This window comes from Primulina huaijiensis, chromosome 2 (assembly GCF_012295235.1).
Source record: "Primulina huaijiensis isolate GDHJ02 chromosome 2, ASM1229523v2, whole genome shotgun sequence".
In the NCBI taxonomy this organism is placed as follows: Eukaryota; Viridiplantae; Streptophyta; class Magnoliopsida; order Lamiales; family Gesneriaceae; genus Primulina; species Primulina huaijiensis.
In genome coordinates, this window is record NC_133307.1 from 6,412,622 (window position 1) to 6,432,885 (window position 20,264).

Sequence of the window (20,264 nt, forward strand, 5' to 3'; positions counted from 1 at the left end):
CCAAAACCGCCCAAAGAATGATCCGTATTCGAACACATATAATCCTGGATGCAGGCAACACCCCAACTTCTCATGGGATGGTCAAAACAGTCATAATCAACCACAAGGAGTAAAACCATATGGGAAACAACCGATGTACAGATCTGACCCCCCCTAGAGAAGAAAAGTCTAATTTGGAGCAAATGATGTCTAAGTTTTTCTCGTCCACTGAAACTAGACTCCAAAGCCAAGATGCATCGATAAAGGGGCTAGAGAATCAGATTGGATAGTTAGCTAAGATGATAGCAAGTAGAGAGTCAGGCACCTTGCCACGTAACACATAGACCAATCCAAAAGAGCAAGTGAAGGCCATCGAGTTGAAAAGCGGGAAAATTTTAGAGTCTAGAGAAAAGGAAAAAAATTCAAATACTGGATGAACAGACTGAGACATCCAAAGCTAAGTCTTCTAACTCTACACCAGCACTCATTGCACAATCAAAAATTGTTATACCTCTTCCTTTCCCTGCAGCATTGAAAAAAGCAAAATTTGATGCGCAATTCGGTAAGTTTCTTGAGGTATTTAAAAATTGCATATCAATATTCCTTTTGCCGATGCTTTGATGCAAATGCCTAGCTATGCAAAATTTCTGAAAGACATCTTAGCAAACAAGAAAAAGTTGGAGGATCACATGACGGTAAATTTAACTGAAAATTGCTCTACTTTGGTGTAAAACAAGATCCCACCGAAACTTAAAAATCCAGGGAGTTTTTCTATTCCTTACATGATTGGTGATGTTGTTTTTCATAAAGCCTTATGTGATCTTGGTGCAATTATTAACCTCATGTCTTTGTCTGTGTTTAGGAAACTAGGATTAGGAGAACCTAAGCCAACGATGATATCTCTACAGCTAGCGGACAGATATGTCAAGTATCCACGAGGAGTTATTGAGGATGTGCTAGTAAAAGTGGACAAATTTATTTTCCTGCAGATTTTGTGGTGCTTGACATGGAGGAGGACATAGAGATGCCGTTGATATTGGGGAGGCCATTCCTTGCAACTGGCAAGGCCCTAATTGATGTGCAAGAAGAGCAGTTGAGATTGAGAGTGGAGGAAGAGGAGATTACTTTTGATGTCTTTAACGCACTTAAGCACACACTGCATTCTGATAGTTGTTTTAGAATTGATGCTTTTGACTCGCTTGCGTGTAACTATGTGCAGGATGCTACTAAGGACCCTTTGGAAGCCACTTTCACTACTGAATTGAGAGAATATGAATTGGATGAAGAGAAAGCTGAAATGGTGGCTTACCTTAATTCCAACCATCCATGGAAGAGGCCGATAAAGATGAGATTAGAGGACCTGGGAGATCGGAGAGACTTGACCCCTCAGATATCAAGCATAGAAGAGCCACCAACTCTTGAGCTCAAGCCATTGCCTCCACATCTAAAATACGTCTATCTAGGTGAGAATGATAAACTTCTTGTGATTATTTCTTCTGATTTGATAGATGTGATGGAGGGCAAACTGCTGAAAGTTTTGAAAGCACACAAGAGTGCATTTGCGTGGAAGGTAGCGAATATCAAAAGGATCAATCCTTCAGTCTGCATGCACAAGATATTGATGGAAGACAAGTACTCACCCCTTGTGCAACCTCAGAGAAGATTGAATCCAGAGATGCAAGAGGTAGTAAAAGAAGAAACTATCAAACTCCTTGATGCAGGTATTATCTATCCTATATCTGATAGTGCATGGGTAAGTCATGTTCAATGTGTGCCGAAAAAGGGTGGGATTACTGTTATCACAAATGAATAAAATGAATTAATACCCACTATGACAGTTATGGGATGGCGTGTGTGCATTGATTATAGGAAATTAAATGATGCTACCCGTAAATATCACTTTCCGCTGCCCTTCATTGATCAAATGCTTGAGAGGTTAGCGGGTCCTGAGTTTTATTGTTTTTTGGATGGGTATTCAGGGTATAACAAAATCATGATTGCGCCCGAGGACCAAGAGAAAACCACTTTCACTTGTCCTTATGGTACTTTTACTTTTAGACGGATGCCCTTTGGTTTGTGTAATGCCCATGCCACTTTTCAGCGATGCATGAGCGCTATATTTCATGGCATGATAGAAACTTTCCTTGAAATATTTATGGATGACTTCTCGATATTTGGCTCTTCTTTTGATGACTGTTTGCAGAATTTGAAGGTGGTGTTGATGAGATGTGAGGAGACGAACCTGGTGCTGAATTGGGAAAAATGCCATTTTATGGTACAAGAAGGCATAGGATTGGGGCACAAAATATCAGAGCATGGAATAGAGGTGGATAAGGCAAAAGTAGAAGTTATCAAGAACTAATCACCTCCGACAGCCATAAAGGGAGTTAGAAGTTTTCTAGGCCACGCCGGTTTTTATCGATGCTTTATTAAAGATTTTTCAAAAATTACCAAACCTCTATCTTCTTTACTTATGAAAGATGTGCCGTTTGATTTTAACTCTTATTGTCTGCAGGCATATGAGGATTTGAAGGAGCGGCTCTTGTTTTGGTAGCACCGGATTGGGATTTACCCTTCGAGGTCATGTGCGATGCTAGCGATACTGCGGTTGGTGCTGTTCTTGGCCAGCGGCAAAACAAGGTATTTCGTACAATATACTACGAAAATAAAACCTTAGATGAGGCTCAATTGAATTATGCAACCACTGAAAAGGAATTAATTGTTGTAGTATTCGCGCTTGACAAATTTCATTCATATCTTATTTTGTCCAAAGTCATTGTTAACACAGACCACTATGCCTTGAAATATTTACTTGCTAAGAAAGATGCAAAGCCACGCCTACTTAGGTGGATTTTATTGTTACAAGAATTTGATTTAGAAATAAAGGATAAGAAGGGTGTTGAGAATGTGGTAGCAGATCACTTGTCTAGATTGGAGCTGATTAGTACTGACTGTGTAGATCATGCCATTAATGACTGGTTTCCTGATGAGCAGTTATTTGAGGTGAAACAATGTCCTTGGTATGAAAACTTTGCTAACTTTCTTGTCACAGGCACACCACCACCAAATCTATCATTTCACCAACGAAAGAAATTCTTTTCTGACGTGAAGTATTATTTTTGAGAGGAACCATTTTTGTTTAAGATTTGTGCTGATTCCATGATTAGAAGGTGTGTTGCAGAGGAAGAGTGTGGTCAAATTCTCAACCATTAACTGACCGTGAGGTAGGTGGTCATTTTGGACCAACAAGGACGGCATCTAAGGTACTTGAATGTGGCTTCTATTGGCCAACCCTATTTCAGGATGCTCGTTCTTATGTGCTTACTTGTGATAAATGACAGCGGACAGGTAACATCTCTAACCGTCATGAAATTCCATTGAACAATATCATTAGTGATGGTGGCACCCATTTTTGCAACAAATTATTTGAAAAACTTTTGAGCAAATATGGTGTCACACATAAGATCTCTACCCCCTATCACCCCCAAACGAGTGGTCAAGTGGAAGTGTCCAACCGAGAGATCAAGCGGATTTTGGAAAAAGTGGTAGGTGTCAGTAGGAAAGATTGGTCTGTGAGGTTAGATGATGCTCTTTGGGCATATAGGACTGCTTTTAAAACACCTATAGGCACTACATCATATAGGCTACTGTTTGGTAAAGCATGTCATTACCTGTAGAGTTAGAGCATCAGGCATACTGGGCAACAAAAGCACTAAACTTTAACTTTACTGATGCAGGTGAACGACGTCTGCTTCAATTGGATTAGTTGGAAGAATTCCAAAATCTGGCATATGATCTCGCATTATCATACAAGGAAAAGACAAAGAGGGCTCATGACAGGCGAATCATCGAAAGGGAATTCAAGGAAAGTGAAAATGTCCTGCTCTACAACTCCCAGTTGCGACTGTTTCCTGGAAAATTCAAGTCGCGATGGTCTGATCCATTCGTGATTTCTAAAGTATACCCATCGGGAGCCGTAGAACTGCAAAATGGAAAGGATGAGACATTTACGGTCAATGCCCAGCGACTGAATCACTACATGGGTGGCACAATTGAGCCACAAATTGGAATCACCCGGTTCCAAGACAATCCAAACTGAAACTGACCGACAGTCCAGCTCTCGACTGTAAATTGAGAACTATCTATTTTCCCTACTTAATTTGATTTTACGATTTTAGTTAGTTATTTATTCTACTTATTTGTTAAAAAAAAAAAAAAAGAAGACAGCGCACGAGGTCTGCCCGGGCGAATGGTAGAATATTTCTTGATTTTAAAGCCGTGAAGCTTCCGCCAGGGCACGCCCTTTTTACCAAAAATTAATAAAAAACCGTGAAGCTTCCGCCTGGGCGCTCATTTATGTCCTCCCGGGCGCGCATTTTATTTTGCAAAAATGTTGAAAGCCGCAAGACATCCGCCTGGGCTGAAACCTACGTCCGCCCGGGCGGGTCGTGGAAAATTTTAAATCTCAGACTCTTCTTTTATCTTCCCCATTCGAACCCTACCTTTTCCCTTTCAAAATTCCGCCGCCTCCTCTCTCATTCTCGTTCAAGTAACTTTTTTTGTGACGATTTCAGGTCAAATCTTGTGTCACCACCTTCACCAAGCACCAAGGGCGTCAATTTTTTGGATACCACTACAATTTCCGGCCACAACTGAGTTCCGGCGACGTCTTCTCCCTCCACTCCCTTCCAGCTTTGGTCTTGCTCGAGTTTCCCCAAGCACAAGCTTCTCTGACGGTTCTCTTCCCGTATTTAGACGAGTCATTGTTTCGACAACGCACCTCTTACTCAGGGCTTCTTGTTCTTCACAAATCATCCACGATGCCACCTAAGAAAGCTCGGGTAAGTCATGATGCCTCTTCGTCATCCTCTCGTAATTCCCATTCGTTTGTGAATAATGCCGCTAAGGAACGCTATGAACATGCAAAAATACATCGAGCTCCGCTTCAAGAGCGTGGTTTCTAGCTTGTGCAACAAATTTTTATTATAAATCAAATTTCAAATAGAGGATGGGGAAATTTTGTGCCCAACCGCAAGCCGCGGTGGCACCAGTAGTGCGAGAATTTTATGCCGATGCGGCTAAGAGGAGCGATAATAAAGCATTTGTGAGAGAGAAACTGGTGGATTTTAGTTCTGTAAAGATTAATAGGGTGCTTGAGACACCGGTTATGGATGATTTGGTGTATATGGCATGGGCAGCAAACCCCGACTTAGACTTGATGATGCGCAGAATCTGCTATCCGGGGTCTCCGTGGAAGACACCTGGATCGTACACTAGTTTCGCCGAGAAATATTTGTTAGTCCCGGCTGCGATATAGTATGCATTTTTTGCCACACGATTGATGACAGTCGGGCACACTAGCGATGTACCGAGGGAGAGGGGAGTGTTGCTTTATGCAGTGATGACCCATATACCAATCAATGTGGGAAAGATCATCTCTTCACAGATCCAGCTGAGCATTCACAATCCAAATGTGGCCTTATTCTTTCCCCACATTATCACCGAGCTGTGTGTGGGCGCCGGGGTAGTTTTTAGGATGATGATGAGTGGTTGCCACCGACCAAGGCCCTGGATGACACCAGCTGCTATAGATGACCTCGGTACGGCGGAAGGCTTTTCCTCAGTTTGGCCCTATATGGGACGGACGGCTTGACTTTTGATCCACTACAACAGCAGCCCCCACCACCGGCCCCGTGACCTTGATGTCACCTTCTTCAGGACCGGATGGATGAATTTGCCGCATTTTCTGACCATCAGTTATAGTGACAGGCTGTGAGCCAGACATATCAGATCGCTACTGATGCCATGCTGCGTTTATCCTTGAGCCACAGTAGTATTGATCCGACTCTTATGCCGCCATCTATGCCAGCTTTCTTGCCGCTATTTCAGTTTCACTACGCCGATGCAACAGAGCCGGAAGCTGGCGTCATGCCCCCGGAGGCCCATGAAGAGGAGGATCAGTGAGAGGGGAGTCACTTCTGTCCTTTATTTTACTTCGTGCATTTAGTTTCGTTAATTTTACATATTTCTATTTCTGTTGCATGATTAGGTTATATTGCATCCATTTTGCTGTGCACTATCTGTCTCTTTTTCTATCGTCCGTTGCATTGGAGACACGGCTGGGCTTTAGTATTGGGGGTGGATGGGTGTTGTTTTGTGTGTCCTTTTGGTGCTTTGTTGGTTGTATTCGTTGGCATTTAGTATTAGTCATTTTGCATTGGGTGTGTGTCAGCCGACAGTGTTCGAAGTAATACTTGTCAGCCAAGGATGATTATGAGATGATGATACATTCCCTGTCTGTCATGTAATTACATCTCTTTAGCACATACTGTGGTAGAGACATGAAGTTTTATTTAAAAATTTGAATTCTCTTTGCAGGAATGTTAGAACTAGAAGCATGCATGATAAGATGGTGAAAATTTAAAACTAAAAGTGGGGAACGGAGATGTTTGAATGTGTGAATTGAGCTTGAATATATTCTCTTGAATCGAGATATCTATCAGCAGCGGAAAAAAAAAGAAAGAGAAAGATGGAGATGTAAGGTATGGGGGAGTCGAATAAAGGAATGAAATCATATTCTTGGCTAAAGTTGGAGATGTAAGGTGTTGGGGAGCCGAATAAAGGAATGAAATCCTATTCCTGGATAAAAATGTAAAACACATGGATTTGAATCTGAAATGAAAGGTTCTGATATATTCTTTTTATTACTGTATTCCAATTCAGTCAAAAAAAATGGCTGCTGGTGGTTACTGAGTGCAGAGGAATAGAGGAGAGTAAGATTTACACTAACAGGTTGATTTAAATATCTGACAATGGTTGAGAATAGATCCCTTTGTCATTTATGATGCTAGGACTAACGACACACACATACAGGTTCAGGTTTTATTTGAAACAATGTCTAGACCAAGGAAAGTGCGAAGAGTTGTGGTTTTGTACTGATCGACAAGGGAGTATGTTGAGTTTCGCTAAGGCTAATTGAGACTATGAACTCACTATCAAGCTACATTGTGTCATGTTCCATTTTGTTGTGTCACATGTTTTGCTCGAGGGAGTATGTTGAGTTTCGCTGAGGCTAATTGAGACTATGAACTCACTATCAAGCTACATTGTGGCATATTCCATTTTGTTGTGTCACATGTTTTGCTCGAGGGCGAGCAAAAGGTTAGTATTGGGGGGGTTGATATAGGTGGATTTTACGTGTTTTTCATATTATGTGATAGCTCATTGTGTTACACATATCGTTTAGATTGCATGCATGTTTGTGATATTTTGGCATATATTATGTTTTCTTGTTGCTCATGTGTCTCGTAGTGAAAAATGCAGGAAATTCGTGAATAAACTGAAGAAAATGGATCAACTTGCAAGAGACCTCCGCCCGGGCCAACACTTATATCCTCCTGGGCGCCTGCAAGGTGTGAGAAAAAAAGCTTTTTTGCGAAAGTCATCCCCCAGGCGGAAACTTATATCCGCCCGGGCATTTGTTGATTTTTTTGGAAAGATTTGCTGCCGATCTTTTTCCTAAATTTCGAAAGGAGGCTGATATGGAAAAGGATTTTTGACGATTTTTGTGACATTATTCAGCAGCCTAGGGAGGAGAACAAGGGAGAAAAGCTTGGAGCAATTGCTTGGATTGAAAATTTCAAGATTTCCGGGCATCGTTCTTCGCAGATCTCATCTCGTCTAGTATTTTTTTATTTAGAATTTATCGTTTAAACATTGTGTTATTTAATTTCACTATGAATTCGAGTAGCTAATTTACAATATCATCCCAAGGATTAAGGGGATCCTACCTCAAACGTTGATTTAAGTGATTTATGTTTCGATTATCGATTTATTCCTGAGTGTGCTACTGTTTTTCATTACGTTATTAAAGTATAGCTAACTTTAATAATCATTTCATATCGCGAGTGAGTTCGAGAGAATAACTTGTGATAAGAACGAGTAGCATAGTCCTTGGATCTACAATTTACATAGATATATGAAATTGAATACATGTTGATAGTTATAGTCCTAAGGGTCGAAAGCTAGGGGATTTCATATATCGGCAAGCAATTCACCTTTGATAAATAATTAAAGAAATTTAATTACTTCACTGGGTAGAATTAGTTTGAAATAGCTCGAGAGGGCATGTTCAATTGTGTAGGAAATCTTGTCAAAAGCGTAAATCACTGTCGAGCGAATTAAGTAAATAACGAGGGATAGGTGAACCGAGATTCCCAACAAATTCATTTCTCATTGAAATTTAATTAATCGGTCTAGCTTATACATTTCAGTATTTAATTCTTGAACTTGTCCATTGAGTTTTTATTTAATTTTAGTAGTAAAAAACAATCATTCGAATTCAGTTGCCAAAGATTTGATAACTGAAAATAATAATTGTAAAATACAGTCTCCAGTGAAACGATACTCGTACTCTCGTACATCATACTATTACTTGACATCGTGCACTTGCGATTATTTCGAGCTTGGATATTATAAATTTTTATTACGGATTTTACATTGCAAGTTTTGCTCGACCACATTCCCTGGGTAAAGCTCTCATCACTTTGAGTGTCACTTCTCTATTGCTAAGTTCCTTTCCCAAAGCTGCTGGTTCATTCACTAAGCTGCTAAATCGCTCATCAAATTTGTTTAGAGTTTCTCCAGCTTTCATCTTAAGATTTTCAAACTTTTCATTGCCACAGACAGCTTGTTTTCCTTTGTCTGTTCATTTCTTTCACAAATTTGGATGAGTTTCTCCCAGATCTCTTTTGCTGTAGGACTCATTTTGATTTTGCTGAAGGTATTATTATCAAGTGTTTTGTAAAAATATCCTTAGCAACATTGTCTGAATTTGCTTTCTTCTTGTCCTCGCTTGTCCATGCACTTCTTTGCTTTTCAACCATTTGTGGTGCACCTTCAGTAACAGCAATAGCTGTATTAGGCTTTAGAATTTTCAAGGGACCATTTGTGAGACAAACCACATATCATCGTCTTGGGCTGTAAGATGGGCTTGCATCCTAATCTTCCAATCATCGAAATCCTCCTTTGAGAACATAGGGACTTTGCTGAAATGTGTCATTTCTGTTATGGATTTTAAGAACAAGAATAACCCGCTCTGATACCACTTGTTGGGGATCAATTTAGAGTTTAGAGGGGGGGTTAATAAACTCGTTCCTTTCTTCGACGTTTTTGCAAAGGTGCAAGAATCCTGTTAGAGATTATAGCTTATCTTGTTTGAATATATTTACAGCAGATCACAATAACTTGTACATAAACGATCTGATGGTTTGTGGTGAAAACAATAAAACAGTAGGCAGTAGACAGTAATTATTTCTGAAAGTTCGAAGATGAAATCTTCTACGTCTCCCCTTCTTCTGTTTCCAGAAGGTATCACTAAAACACTTTGGTTTTTACAGTACAACTCTTGTACACACCCACTTCAGTAGGACTTACCCTTCACCTACTGAAACTCTTAGTTTCACAACACAATATAATGAATACAACAAAGTTCTGGAAAAGACTCTTTTCCAGATTACAAACTCTTCTCAATAAGATGTAATAAGGTGAATAGCTTGTGAAGAGATAAAGAAACATAAGCACAAGACGATCTCAGAAGATCGGATATCTGCTATAAAGAGTGTGCTGCTTTTCTGTATATTGAGCTTGAAGATAAAGAGTAGTTCTTGATTGCTCAAAATAACGTTGGAAAGATAGACAGAGAATGTATTCCTTGTTGATAATAAAATGTTGTTTTCTATATTAGATTGATCTTTTAATATATAGAAAACTTGAATCCAACGCCTATAAACAAAACGGTTTCTTTGACTCTGAGTGAATCAGCTTTATCACCGAAAAAGGATCTTGCAGAAAGCTTCAGAATAATCAGTCTTTGTTTTATACGAAAACTAGTAAGGCGTGTTAAATGTCTTCGTACAGCATTAAATGGTGCAATTAATACTAGTACTATGTAAGATAACGGTAATATTAAGACTTGTGATGATCAAACAAAAGACGTTAATTTATGCTTCTGCTTAGGCTACGTTCTGCTTCTGCTAACCGTTAAGTTTAGCTAAGAAATACTCGATAAGTACTGCTTCTGTTTTAGCGATACGAGTGCTTATGCTATTTATATTTTCCTCTGTTTTTTCTATCACCACCTAATAGTTTTGACTCTCATCACAACAATTAAAGTAAGTCTAACAACATTTTTCTCTTACTTGATCTTGCAGACCGTATTCCCATTTAATAATCCAGGGAATATTATAGTGAATTGAAAAATGTAATATAGCAGGAAGTACTTCAAGATGAGTATTAGCTTGTTAAATTTTTTTCCAGATATGTTTAACATTATGGGGTAATATAATAGGCATTAAACCCCATAGAAGAAGAATGTTTTAAACCAGGTTGGTTTGAATTGATTATTATCTTCTAATTGGATTTTAATCCACCATGAATGTTTTCTTTGAGAATTTTCATAAATAACGATATTATCCAAAGCCTTAATATAATCATGATAATTATACATATTAGGAATATATAGCTTGAAAATTATTTAACTGTCGAGCTTGCCCTAAAGGCAAACCCCAATTGGCAGTCGGTATTACCTTTTTAATAATCATTTTAGAAAATGTGTAGTCTCTAGCTCGATCCATATGTTGAATTTCAATGGATCCAGTTTCAACTAGAATTGTTTCAAAGTAATCTCTTGTTTTTCTTCCATAAATTGGTTGTAACTCTTTATTTAAATAGCTTTGAGCTATATGAATATGAGATTGAGTAGGTCTCTTGTGAAACGGTGTCACGAATCTTTATCTGTGAGACGGGTCAACCCTAACGATATTCACAATAAAAATTAATACTCTTAGCATAAAAAGTAATATTTTTCATGGATGACCCAAATAAGAGATCCGTCTCACAAAATATGACCCATGAGACCGTCTCACACAAGTTTTTGCCTATGAAATATATCTTTTAGATCATTATCAACAGGACAGCAATTTATGTATCTAGAAAGTATATATGGATATTTAAGTTTTTCTTTAGAACCCTTTAATGCAAATATTGCATCATGATAATATTGGATATCATAAACAGTATTGTCATCTGCAAATTCAGTAATATGATCAAATTTATCCTCTGTCAAAGGATTGTTATCATTTTTTGTATTAACTCTTTTATTAGTCATAGGTTTATTCAGATGTCTTTTCCCCATTGGTTGTCTTTTTAAGACTGTCTTCCAGGTTGAATCCCTGTAAAAATTCTTTAGTTATAAAATCTGGTAAAGATTTAAATTTTCCAGAGATATGTAAAATATCAAAATCAAAATATTCTAATATAGCTTGCCATCTACCAAAAATTTGTTTGAATGCTATAATTTTTACATTTTTTAGAAGAATATCTTTTGCTGATTTACAATCAACTCTTAATAGAGATTTTTATTTAAAAGATCACTTTCAAATTTAGTGATACATTTAACAATAAAAAGAATTTTTTTTTAATTGTGGAATAATTCTTTTAAGTATTATTACATATTCCTGATGTATATCTAATAAGAATCTCTTTAGATTCATTATTCATTTTTGTTTTAGTATTCCTTCATATCCAATTTTAGAGGGGTCTGTTTCAACTATTTTAAATGCTACAGGATTATCAATAGCTAAACAAGGAAGTTCTTTAACTCTTTTTTTTATTTTTCATATTGCTAAAGTATGACTATTAGTCCATGGTTGAGGATTTTTCTTCAACCTTTGAAATAATAATTTACAGTCTTGAGCAAGATCTTTATAAAAATCTCCTACATAATTAAGACTACAAAAAATCTTTGTAATTGATTTAAATCAGTAATTTTATTAAGAAATTTATCAGCAAAAATAATTTCTCTTTCTATAGAAATCATTATTCCATTTTCAATATAATGGCCTAAGAGTTTTATCTTAGTTTGGAAAAATTTTACCTTTTTACTGTTAACTGCTAAGCCTGCTTTTTTAGTGTCTTGAATAAATATTTTAAGATGTTTAAAATATTGATCAATATTATTAGAATAAATAAGAACATCATCTATATAAATTATGATATAATCTATATATGGATTATAAATTTCATTCATAATATTTTGAAATTCCATTGAAGCATTTTTTTTAATACAAATGGCATAACATTCCATTCATAATGTTCAAATGAAACTGTAAAAGCTGTTTTATATTTATCTTATTCTTTTAGAATAATTTGATAAAAACATGATTTTAAATCAAAGGATGAAAATATTTTTCCCTTAAATAATCTGTTTAATAAATTTTTTTGTTTGGTAATGGATGTTTTATCCATGTTAATGTCTTATTAAATGGTTTGTAATTTATAACAAGTCTAGGAGTCTCTCTTTCTATTTCAGCTGCATTGTCTACATAAAATGATGGGAAACTTCAAGGACTATTACTTGGTCTAATTAATTATTTTTTAAGAAGACTATCTATTTCTTCTTTTACAATATTTTAAAACTCTAGGCTCCATTTCAATTGGCCTTGTTTTAGGAGGAAACTTATCCTCACTAAAGTCATTTGTATAAAGAAGACTTATTTGATGTTTTTTTCCTATTCCAAAAAGCATTAGGAACCTCTGCACAAATTTCTTTAGATATGCTATCTGAAATAATTTTTATTTTTTCTTGAATTTTCTCAAAATTAAGTTTTTCTTTCATGTTTTTAAATAGAATTTCATCTTTTAATGAATTAACAAAATTTCTTTGTTAGTTTCTATTTTTGTAAAATATTAATATATTTTGACACGGATATTGATGTGAATGGAAAAAACAAATCATTTCTTTTAATTTTAGTATATAAACCCTTTTCATTAATTTTATAAATAGGAAATAACATTTGGAAAAAATGTGTTACTAAAATAATAGGGGTAGATATATTTTTAATAAGAATAAAAATAGTATTTAAACAAACTCCTGAATTACATATTGGCACATCAGACAATTTGTAATTAACTATAAGTGGTTGCTTATTAGCGGCTGCTATGAATTCAATAGTTTTTTTTTATATTTAGAAGAAACAATTCTTTCACTGATTCAATTTACATCAGCTCCTGCATCAAGGAGTGCTCCTATAGTAATTGTAAATTTTTAATTAATAATAAGTGTTACTTTTGAGTACGACTTTTGAGAAATAATTTGATCAATTTTATTGATCCATATCATTTGACTTATTTCATTATTTTCTTTTAATAAAATATTTTTTTCAGTTTCTTCTTCTTCATCATCATAAGTAGAATCTTTTTCTCAAATATGATTATTATTAATGCTAAGAGTATTTACTCTTTCTTTTAAATATTGTATTTCAGATTTTATTTGATCCATTTCTCCTTGTAATTCGAAAATTGTAGGTTCTCTTTTCTTTTGTTTTGCTTTTTCTAATATTTTATTATATGAATATAATTCATGTTCTTGTACTGTATTTTGTACAAATTTAGTAGGCCTTTATTTATCATATTTAAATAATGCTCTATAGATTTTCTTTTTTCTATAGGACCTTTTATTTGATATATAAGATCTAAAATGAAAGTTTCTTCATTTGATATAACTTTTATTTCTAATCCCACAAAATTTATGAGACATGCATCACAATCACAATCTGGATAACAAATTTTATCCGATATTTCAGATTCACTATTGGATTAATTATTAGAATCTTCGGATAATTCATCATCAATATTATTGATATAAAAATCTCTTTGCTTTAAATTTTCTTCTTTATTAAGAAGAATATTGATTAATGATTCTTTTAAATCAGTGTCTATATTAAGATTATTAATGTTTTTCTTGACATAACGCTTATTAGCCTTATGTCGAATTTTTTCACATTAAAAGAACACTGGAACTTTATTTTGATTATTTTTTATAGTCTTTTTAGACATTTTCTTAAATTTTTTTTAGATTTATTTTTATTTCTAGAATTATTAATTTTTCTTTTAGAAAGAAATCTTTTTATTTTCTTATCCCTTTTAGGATATTGTATTGGTTGAAAACTTATTTGTTCACAAAAATCACCTATAATATTTCGACTTTCTTCCTTTTGCATATCAAGTTGTCTTTTTAACTTGATATCATTACATAAGGTTATTCTTTCTGCATTTATTTCTGCAGATAAATCACCATAAGTAAGTGAATTCCAATCTATAGAGTTTGTTGGAGTTTTAGATTTTAATCTATTTTTAACTCTTTCAGCAAAAAGTACAGGAAGTCCTGAAATAAAGTTTTCTTTCCAGAAGTTTGTATTGCAATAATTTCTGGTTAAAACCTTTGTCATAAAAACATCTTTATACCATCTGAATTTAGATAATGTCGGACATCTTAAATTCATCAATTGTTCTTGAGATCTATCTAATTGAAGCTCATTAGCTCCAATAAAATTAGATGATACAGTGTAAATAAGTGTATTTACAGCATCAGATTCCTCTCTGCCAGTAAGATCAATTATGACAGAGTTAAGAATTTTATTCTTTGCTTATTTTGAAAGATAAAAATCCCACCAACCTAGAAGTTAGCCAGTAAAACCAGTAATAATGGCTTGGGCAATTTTTTTATTATTATTACCGTTTATTTTAGCTGCAGAAGAGTATATTAACATTTGTTTAATAACAGTTTTTATTTGATATTCAGATTTCCATCTATATTCCATTCAGTAATGGCTTCTCCAGTAAATTTAATGTATTATTTCTTTTCTTCAATTTGAAGATCAATTGGTGTTGCCTTTTTATAAAAAGGTTTTACAATTGACATTATATGCATTTTATTAATTTGCATTTCTTCATCATAAGAACTTGAAAACTTTTCAAATTATTCATTTTTAGTTATTACTGAAGCAGAATCATTTTCTTTTATATTAATTTTTTGTAATCTATCTGTTAGACCTTCCATAAAATCTTCATCATTTTTAGAGTTTAAAAGAATTTTTTTAAAGATTATGAGATAGTTTTATCATTAATGTTTTTGAAATTTCTCCTCCGAAAGGTTCTTGATTGGATTTTGATAGAATTTCTTCTATCCTTGTAGTTTGATTTTTTAAAAAATGTAAAGTAAGATTGGTGAAATTATTTTGTATAATATGATCAAAATTCCCATTTCCTAATTATGATTTTATAGGAGCAGCATAAATTTCTTTATTTCTTTTTTTTTTTTTAACTTGTAAAGTAGGAAAAGGAGGATGGATTTCAAAGATTCTTCTCCTGTTTCATGAACATATATTTTATATGTTGATTCAAGAATATTTATAAAATATTTGTCTGCAAAATTTGGTGATTTTTTATTTATTTCTGAGAAATATAATTTTTCCATCCATTTGAAAAAATCTAAATTTGACTTAGTTTTTTCTACCCATTCTGTATATCTTAAAGAATAAAAAGATTATTGTTCTGGTTTTAAATAACTTAGAAGCCATTTTTCTTATTTTGATTTTTAGTTTTATTTAAATTTTTTTGAATAAGAGAGTCATTATTAATGACCATAACATTATAACTCATATCAGAAAATGTAGGGGAATTAGAAGTTCTATTATTAACAGAATAACTTCTTTGAAATCTGGAATTACTAGTTTCAGGAAGATCAACCTTGTATTCTGTTTCAGAATTTTGTTGGTTGGTTTTTTGAATACCAGATATACTTATTTTTTCAAAATCATTTATAGAAGAAGCAGGATTTCTACTTTCTTCAGGTACTTTAAGACGTAGATGTCTTTGAGATGAGAATTTTATTTCAACATCACCATCCACGTATTGGATAATACTTTCTAATTTCTATTTTCTTCTTTAAGAGAAGAAGTAATATTCTATATTTTCGAGATTTCTGGAAGAGCAACTTGATTCCAATTAATTGTTTTGGGAATCATAATATTATTTTTATTAATATCATTTATAAATAGAGTAGTTTCTCCTCTCTTAGAACTAATTTGATTAAATTCAATCCTGAAATTAGAAATGAAAGAATTCATGACTCTATAACAAATTCTATATAATAGAAAAACATTTTCTGTTCCATCTATCATATCAAAACCCTCGGTCTTTATATTTAAAGTGAGTGCTTTTATGATGTTTGGATCAGAAAGTGAAATAGGAAAATTAAGAAAGCAACTAAAATGTATAGGTCCTTCACATAAGAAGGACTCTATTATTATTAATAAGGAATATTCAAATAAATTTGTAAGATTGCTTGTGAATATTAACAAGCTTTTGTGCTAACAAACTAAATGAATCACATCTTCGTTTTAGAGGAATTGCTTCTTGTATTGTTTTTATAATATAATCAGATCTAAAATTAAAACTATCAGATCTATATATCTTCATACTAGAAGATGCTGGTAATTTTCAGGCTTGAATATTTTTGTCAAAATTTTCAGAAATAATTAATTCTTTATTTTTAGTATTACCACTACTAGAAGATTTCTTCTTAGTAAATGATCTTATTATCTTGCCTATCAGGAATTCAAGTAGATAATGTCAAGGATTTATTCAAACCTTACCCTTTAGGCTTTACACGCCTTATGGATACCTGACTTAAGGATTTCTCCCGGGTAGAGCTACCTTCTTCCTTTTGAACAAGAGAATATGATATCTTTAACTTAAATGAATTTCTTCACTAAATGGCTCTAATACCAATTATGCAGCGAGTATGGAGCTTTGTTTTTCAAAAGCTTTTAAGGAATTCTTTAGTCTTCTTAGGTTTTGTGGGGACCCGGACGCTAATCATGTTCTTAATCGTCATTGGGATTAATTAATCAATTATAATAAACAGGGTCTAAAAATTTTTTTTTTTTAAATATAATATCGAATGCGGAACGTAATGGAATCACTCTACTATACATATCAGTATAAAAGTAAAGTACAAGTCTTGTACTATATACAATCATTTACAAACTAAGGTTCAACTACTAATTATCAAGTGTTCAACCCTATCTCAGATCAAGTCCGTAGTCTCCACTCTTATCACGATCTCTCTCTTCATCTCCTCGACCCTGAACCTGTCCCACCTGTTGTCATGCACACATACAAACACGACAACAGCCGGATAACTCCGGTGAGAATAACTCCCAGTATAAATCAACAAACATGCAATCATATAATTAATATAAAGCATGAAGCAGATATCAGATATATATCAAAATCTGAAACATAATTAATATCAAACTATCAATCATACTCGTGACTCCATGACTCAGACTAGACTCAATCCTAGTCTAGGGATCCCGGTTTCCAGACGTTGGTATTCCTATATCGACCAACAGTAATAGAAGAAACTCCGATTCTATCCACGTCGATATAACCAAACATCCAGTGTCTTGACCTATCCGTCACAGACTGTGGCACTATCGCCAATACACTATCTTGTGACATCGTGCAATGTGCCCGTGGCGATCCCGCCACTATCAGGTACTTCTGTCACAAGATCACTCGTCTAATATTCGTCTAACACATGCTCTCTATACATCAATAGAACAAGCATATCAAATCAAATCAATGCAAATAATAACAAATAGTATGTGATTTAGGGAAACACAAGTATATCCTACTTGTGTCGATCTCCCAATACCACATTGACTTATACCTTTCTTTTATCGCAGTTCTGATGACGTTCCTGTCTGGAATTCAAAGTCTGTCAACCCTCAGTCTGGTAATGACAATATCAAATAATACCATATTAATATACTGCTCAGATTAATAGCGAATCTGATAAATCTGGATTTAATTCAAAATTAGCGGCATAACGGAACAATCCCGATATCCCCGTCAATACCATCTCAACCGATATTAATTACAATCCATAACCCTTATCCAATACAATCTGTAATCAATCAATAATCAAAATCTGTCCAATATCAATCAATATACTCTGAAAAATTATAACAAATCCGTACTCAATCTGTTTCTTAATTTGACTTCGATTCTCTGGTGTCTAGCATGTCAAGAACATCATATATGAATCATATTCAATTCTGACAATAGCACAATTTCAAAACATATCAAAACGTAACAAAACTTACGTCCAGTTGGAGCCTGCGTCGATAGGAACACAGTACTGAAGTCGGATTGAAATTCTCGATTTCTTCTGATGGATTTTGAAGAATGAACGTTTCTTTATATATATATATTGCATGTCTAGATCTAGGTGGCTTATCCTTTCACGCAACACGTCTCGCGCATATGCGCGACATCACTCGGCGCATATGCGCGAGACATTATGTCTCGGCGCGTAGCATGCACAGCGCCTCGCGCATATGCGCGCCCCTGCTTGGCGCATATGCGCGAGGTTCTCTGGAATTGCACTTGATTCATCGCACAACTCGCGCATATGCGCGTACACTCCTCGCGCATATGCGCGAGGTTTTCTGCCCCTTGCGCGCACATGCGCGGATCCAAGTCGCGCATATGCGCGAGGCTCAATCCTCACACATAATTCAACTCTCCTTTCCGCCTTCCCCGGTCTAATCCGTTCCATTTATAATCACATTAATAAATCAACAAATCATATCAGATTACAATAATCAAATTTTCGGGCATTACAGGTTTGGTATAACTAACCAACTTTTAAAGATTGAATTGATGTCTGGATTTTTGAGTTGATTTTCCGCAAACAAAATATGTCATTCGTAGATTTTATTTTCTTTTTAATTTTTTTTTCAAATAATTGACTTTATTTGGCATGATATAATCAAAAGGAGGATTCAAAATATAATCTAATTCATAATTCTTAAACACTTACATGATTATGTAGTATGCTTTGAGAACTGATGAGATGACGAACTAAAAAGACTATAGAGAGTAACAAACTTTGAGAGAGAATAAAGAACTTTTATTATTCCATATGAAAATGTGAGTATATATATTATATGATGATTTCGTTGTAAATAATGCTAATACAATCATACTTTGTATTATGTTTAGAACACAACTGAAAATTGGATAACAAAATATATAATAATAGGAAATTTAATTTAAAAATATTATTATGTAAAATATTATCATAACACATAATGAATCATAAGTAAAATCACAAAATTATTTAGATACTATTTATTTAATTATTACTTAAATCAATTTATTAGAATTTGTCAACATTTAACATTTCTTATCATATTCATAAAAATATCAAGAGCTTCAAAATTTTTTTTGATATTAACTAATAAAAATAATTTAAATGCATAAAAAATTTCTTAAGTTCCTAAAAAAATTATTTATAATAATCTAATGTACTGGTAATAGTCTAAGAAAGTTAGAAACATATAATATAGTTGAAAAGTTCAAAAAATTTATTTGTTATATCTGAAATATTAATATTTTATTTGAATTTTTCAATTTTTAGTCTTTCTTACCATCTATATAAACATATCAAGAGTTTTATAAATTTATATATATTAATTAATAAAAATAATTTAAATTAAATATATAAGCATTATAAAATTCATAAAAATAATATAATGTGTTTATAATAATATGAAAAAACAGAAAAATATAGTTGAATAGCTCACAAATTTTATTAGTTATATTTAAAAACTTAAAGCAATCATTAAAGAAAAATATTATAGATATTTTGAAATAAAATTGGTGGACCATTAATGTGTATTACCAATAACACACTATGATTTAAATTTATCTATGCATATAATATTTCCAACCATTTTAATTAAAAATAATAAGCAGAAAAACACCCGCAAATATGAAAAATATATATATAAGAAAAAAATAGTGCCGCAAAAACAAAATGATATATGCACATAAAAATATGAATACTAACAAATAATAATTAATGTATATTAATTACCAAATATTAATTAGAGCATGTGAAATGTCTTAAATTTATGAAAGAAAATAATTGAGTAAATTAGATATATTACCAAATATTAATTAGAGTATGTGAAATGTCTTAAATTAGTAGCAAAAATGAAAAATCATGAGTAAATTGATGAATTCAATATGCATTACGTACAAAGTCATTTAAGATGGATAATGAATTACAGAAAAGCCTATTAAAAAAACTTTTGATTTAATTTATTAACTTAAATGAACAAATGTATATTAAAAAATTCACAATTAAAAGTCATATATTTATATATATATAATATATAATATATAATATAGTATATGAGACTATTTCAGTTGTCGCGAGTATCTATTCAAGAAGTTGAAGAAACTAATAAATTAAGCATCATCATTCATAGATCTATGATGTATAAAACATTACATTATTAAATCCCACTTGTATTTTATGCGCAACTCATATTTAGTTTCTGAGAATCTCAGTTGTTAGCTTACAT